This window comes from Lactuca serriola, chromosome 8, assembly GCF_051521515.1.
Source record: "Lactuca serriola cultivar US96UC23 chromosome 8, Lser_US96UC23_V15, whole genome shotgun sequence".
Classification (NCBI taxonomy): Eukaryota; Viridiplantae; Streptophyta; class Magnoliopsida; order Asterales; family Asteraceae; genus Lactuca; species Lactuca serriola.
In genome coordinates, this window is record NC_136415.1 from 291,365,833 (window position 1) to 291,371,490 (window position 5,658).

Genomic DNA, 5,658 nt, shown 5'->3' on the forward strand with positions numbered 1-5,658 from the left:
CTTTATGTTCTACTATATTTTTAATGTTTTTTTCTACATTTTGTTTGATTGTATTTATCAAAGATTTCATGGTCACTAGAATCAGAATTCCTAATTTAATTGACTTACAATCATATTTTCCTTTTATCTATTCTTTTAATATAGATAAGGTTTTATAACTATTTTTTTATAATTCAAATATATAACTATAAAACAGATATAAGGTTGTATAATTATTATTTTTGTAAAGCTTTTTATAAACATTTCTAATAAAAAATGAAAAAAAAAATGTTAAATCTAAATATGATTAATATAAATTAGGTACACATAAGCTAACTTAAGGTTGTCTCGTAGTCTTAATAAGAACGACCATGTCACTTCACATTATACTAAATTTTAGTATTTGCGAGTTATTTAATTCTTTTAGACAATTTTTTTTTTTCAATTAGCATATATATTCCGATTAGCTTATGTATATTAATCATGTTCACATTAAACAAAGCTTTTTTTATATATTTTAGAAAAATGTTTATAAAATGTTTTACAAAAATAATTATTATAAAACTTTATACGTGTTATAAAATTATATATTTGAATTATAAAATAATAATTATTATTATTATTATTATTATTATATATATATATTTTATTCCACCTCACGTCTTCTAGTTTTACAGATTATGTGGTCTAAAAAAAAAGAAAAATTAAATGTAATAGATTTGTAGAAGTAAATATTGCTTAGTAGAATTGGAACTTAATATTTAGTATAGTAAAATAATACCCAATAATAGTTTAGGTGGCCAAATAAATGGATAATGTTTTTTACTTGTACAGTACAAACAAGAAAAAATAAACCATATATATTCCAAGTCATTTGGATTTAACAATTCCTAATTTAAGCTTTTAAAAATAAACATTATTATAAAATGGCATAATATTTCTATCTTACACTGTAACCCGACTAACCCGATCCTATAAAATTGAAACTCGAATAACCCAAACCTGACTAACCCGTACCTTAATAGGGTTAGGTTTTGGATGAAATTATTTTTATAAAAAACCCCCAACTAACCCGACCCGTTTAACCCGAAACCCGATCGGATAGAACTGATTAACAGCCCTAGACTAAAGTTTTATGGTAAATGTTTAATTTACTCACAAGACTAATTCAACAAAGATGTAGCATGTGGACTAGAAAAATTCAATAAAATTCTCTTAAATTATATAGGAATAGATTATATATTTATGATTGTAGTTATGATATTTATTGAAGAGAAGAAAAAAACCAAAAATGATATATAGCTTATAATTATTGAGATTTTTAATAAATAAATATGTGTTTTTTTAGTGAAATGGACGTACATGATAATATTATTTTGAGTTTTTTGAATAAATAAATAAGAGTTTTCTTCAAATTAATTTAGTATATATATGAAAACAAAAATCTTTTGAAAAATCTTTAAATTTTAACCTAATTAACGAATAAGTCAAATTAATTTACAGTTAAGCCCAAAAAAATGGTATTAACCGTATACAAAGGCTATTTTCCAAACGTTTACCAATATCGTGAACTTAATTTAAAAAAAAAAAAAAAAAAAAAAAAAAAAAAAAAAAAAAAAAAACGTCTAGAATAGCTCCTGCGTTAATCGAGCCAAACTTCAGCAACAGAAGATTTACTGTTTTATAACGAAAAAATTCTTACATTCAGAACAAATTTGTATTATAGTATGTTGATGGTTCTTATGATTTTAAAATCTTTGAATGGACATATGATTTAAAACTAATAATAAAAACAATAAGATTTATATAATATATTTTGTCTTTAATTATAACAAATAGAAGTAAAATAAATAAATAAATAATTGCTCGTTTGGATTTAAGACTTTTGAAAACTGTGGGTGGGTCACTGGGTTGCAAATCCCCTGCATTGAGTGAATAAAATAGTTATCATCTGTTTGTGATTAAATGTATTTAATACAAAGATCCAAAATATATTCACGAGATCATAAATCAAATTCTTAATTCACCTAAAACCCACATCTCACTCTCATTTAACACGACACTATAAGAAAATACTATAAAATTGCGGGATGGTCCGTGGTTTAATATTAATTTTACATTTTCTACATAAGTTTTCTAATATACTTCACAAAAAAAGGTAATTTTATACGTACCTCCAAATTGCTTTGTGTACCTCATTTGTGAGTGTAATAGTGTCGTTGATCTAAAGGAGAGTTGAAGATCTCGTAAATAGGAATTCCTCGATGTAAAGACAGTCGAGAACGGTTGTCGTATGAAAAAGATATGAATTTTAAACGGAGATTAGCAGTCTAAGCCTTTTAAAATAATAAATAAATAAATAAATTCAGAATTAGCCAACAGAGTATAAATGAAAGTTATAGATCACATCAATATCTATGGATGAATATATAGAACGTCAAAAATGGAGCTTGTATGAAGAAGTCACAAAATTTTGAAGTTTCCCGAGTGCACCTCATGCAAATAAGGCGTGACGCGCACCTTCTAGAAGCTGTCATGCAGCACCACAAATTATTGGACACGTGTCAGCAGTAGGGAGGGCCTAACAAGTCAGGGCGTGACGTGGCTCCAAGTTTTGCTGCCTATAAATACTCTTTGGTACCCACAATCTTCTCCACACCATTCTAAACTCTCTCTCAATTATTAGGCTGGGTTGTAGAGATTTTTCTTCAGGATTTTGGAGTATTTTAGTTTAACAAAGCTTTAGGCATCTAGTCTTGGCAAATAGAAGTGCACGGTATAGGTTAATTCGTTGCAATGATGCTTGTCGGTCAAATTCTCCAATTAACTGTTTATCCCCTGAGAAATTGTCCAGGTGATTTCTTCTCACTATATTATATACTTCAATATGTATCCTCTGTATGATAGAATATAATTACCGTGTAAAAAGGGGTGGACCAGATTTATGTTGTAGGTCATTATGTGTACGCATTGTATATGTATTAGTGGTATATTATATCTTGAGGGAGTTCACTAACCCTTGGCTTAAAGTTATTGAATAACTGTTTTTCAGGTTGTTCTTTGGATCGAGGAAATACTCCCCATAACTGTACTTACAGCAATGATAATATTTTAAAACTTATGCTAGAACTCTCTTTTGTAAATAAATGTAATATAATGGTTTGTAAGACTTATGTTTTAATGAAATAAAAGTGAAAAAATTTGCCTTCAAAATTGGGACATTACATGGAGATTTTCTTGTTTACTTTTTCATGAGGTGTAAAACCCCATTTCACTTGTGGACTGTAAAATGTAAAGATGTTGGGCTTCAAGAAAATAAACTTTAGACCTTATTGAAGGTTGCGAACATTGGTTAAGAGATCTAAGCCCTTATTTTCTGTGATGGAACCAAATGAGTAAACTGGGAAAAGTTATATGTCGGGCTTCTTGAATGGATTATGGTCTTAGTTCGACATTTAATAAGCTAAAAGTAACTATATAGAATTGTGGGCTTATTAATATGTTTCCATGCATATAAAGAACGCCGCAAACGAAGTTGAAATAAAGAGGTTATGGTTGTTTGAAGTTGAATTTGAAATTGGGAATTTTGCCCTACGTTGAGCATAGGTACTGCATTCTAGACGCGAGTTTAATGGCCTATGCTAAGTGTAGGATATGTTATGTTGAGCGTTGCCGCTGCAGACCAAAACTCTAACCCTATGGTTTTGAGCCATATTTAAGGGCTCGAACTTCTTGGGATCCTTCCCAAGACCAACCTCCATCACCTTATATCATTCCTTTGAAACCTTAAACAACAATTGTGAGTTTTTTTTAGCTTTTATAGAGTTTTGCGTGCTATTTGATGGAAGAATGTTTTGTAGAACCAAGTAGGAAGCTTCAAGATGTGTAGATATGGGATTTGCAAGCGAACCTCTATCTTTGGAAGGTATAAAGCTTTCATCTTGATGCTTGTAGATGTTAGATCTAGTATGGTTGTGAGTTTTACTCTTTTGTCCCCATGATATTGGTCCTTGTGTGTATGGGTTACTCCATACCACTTGACTTCCCTCTTATGATGTTCTTGAGGTTATAGAGTCATAAAAATAAGAGATCGGGCACTCTCATCCATCCATGCATGAGTTCTTCAGCAAAAGGTGATACAATGGACTTAGAGTTTGGTTTTGTGCTCTACTTGGTCATGGAAAGGGATAAGGTCAGAAACTTTATCCATTAAGACATTCATTTAGATCAGATCTGGAAGTTTGAGGGTTTGGGTTTCTACATTAACATCTTAATAGAAGTTTTTGGAAAATAGGTGTTTTGCATAGCCTTCTATAAGCTAAGTGTAACTCTATGCTAAGTATAGCCTTCTGTACACTCAGTGTAGCTCTACGTTGAGCATAGATTAGTATGTTACGTTGAGTATAAGTCAACTGAGGGTTAACTGTTGTCTTTTTGATTGGTTTGACTTTTCGTTAACCATGTTGATACTTGGTATTGGTGGGCTAAATGGTCTTCTGCCCAAAGAAGGTTTAAATATGAGCCTAGACCTTTTGAGGGTTAGTTATTACCTTAATTGTTCATTAAGGTTTTGTTATGTATATGATTAGTGTGAGGAGACTCAATATCATCGGCTCGAGTGTGTGGGTTATATTGTTTTCAGTTTCAGGTGAGTATTCTCACTATATTGTGTAGGATGCTAGTTGTCTTTGTGACTTTTCCATTTGCATGTTGGGTTGGGTCCATGTGTATGTATGTTGGGTTGGGCCCATTTGTATGTATGTTGGACTAGGCCCATTAGTATGTTTGTTAAGCTGGTCCTCCTTGTTTGTAAGTTGGGTTAGGCCCATTTGTATGTATGTTGGATTAGGCACATTTGAATGTATGTTGGGCTGGGCCCATTTGCATGTTAGGCTAGGCCATTTTGTATGTATACTGAGCTAGGCCGATTTTGATGTTGGGTTGGGCCCATTTCTATAGTATGTGGTATTTTTGGAAACTCACTAAGTTTTGTGGTTTAACATTTTCAGGTACATCTAGCTCCAAAGGAATCGCCTGACATGACATCACAACATCCCCTGATGGCTTTTTCCGTACTGTTTATTATTGTTTTTCTATGATGTTTGAAAGACATATTTCCGTACTGATTATTATTGTTTTGCCTTTTCCGTACTAATTATTAATTAGTATCTAAGCCCATAACTATAATTGGTATGTACTTGACCCGAGAATTGCATGGTCCATTTGGGTTGCATGGCAACGAAACAATTTGTAAGGATGGACTTTTGAGAAGAGGATATTCATGATTTATTAATATATTATAAGTTCTAATATATTAATATGAAATCATATTATTTAATTAGTATTGATCACAAATTAATTTAGAATTAATTTTGTGATCAAAAGAGACTAATTAAATATAATGGGTTGATTTGGTAAATCATTCATTCTTATGGTGTGGACCTATGATCCATGATTCCTTATGTTGGGCTAAACCCACATGATAACCCATGGATGATCCATGGAGGTTTAAACCCATGGAGCATGAGGAATAGGGAAGATCATATACATTAGGGTTTACATGGTGTAACCCTAGTTTTTCCACACTATATAAGGGACCCTAAGGCTACCAAAATCGGCACTTAAGTGAGCTTAGAAGAGTGCTAGCCGATTTTTTGAAGCAAGGAGTCCTCTCTCAAG

At 31.3% G+C, this 5,658-nt stretch overlaps 1 long non-coding RNA gene across 1 annotated transcript; it reads left to right on the forward strand.

Moving 5' to 3' along the window:
• Positions 1 to 2,648: 2,648 nt before the first annotated feature.
• Positions 2,649 to 5,166, forward strand: LOC145069540 (uncharacterized). Its single transcript, XR_013689551.1, has 2 exons — positions 2,649 to 2,833; positions 4,989 to 5,166. It is a non-coding gene; the product is annotated as an uncharacterized LOC145069540 (long non-coding RNA).
• The last annotated feature ends 492 nt before the right edge of the window (positions 5,167 to 5,658 follow it).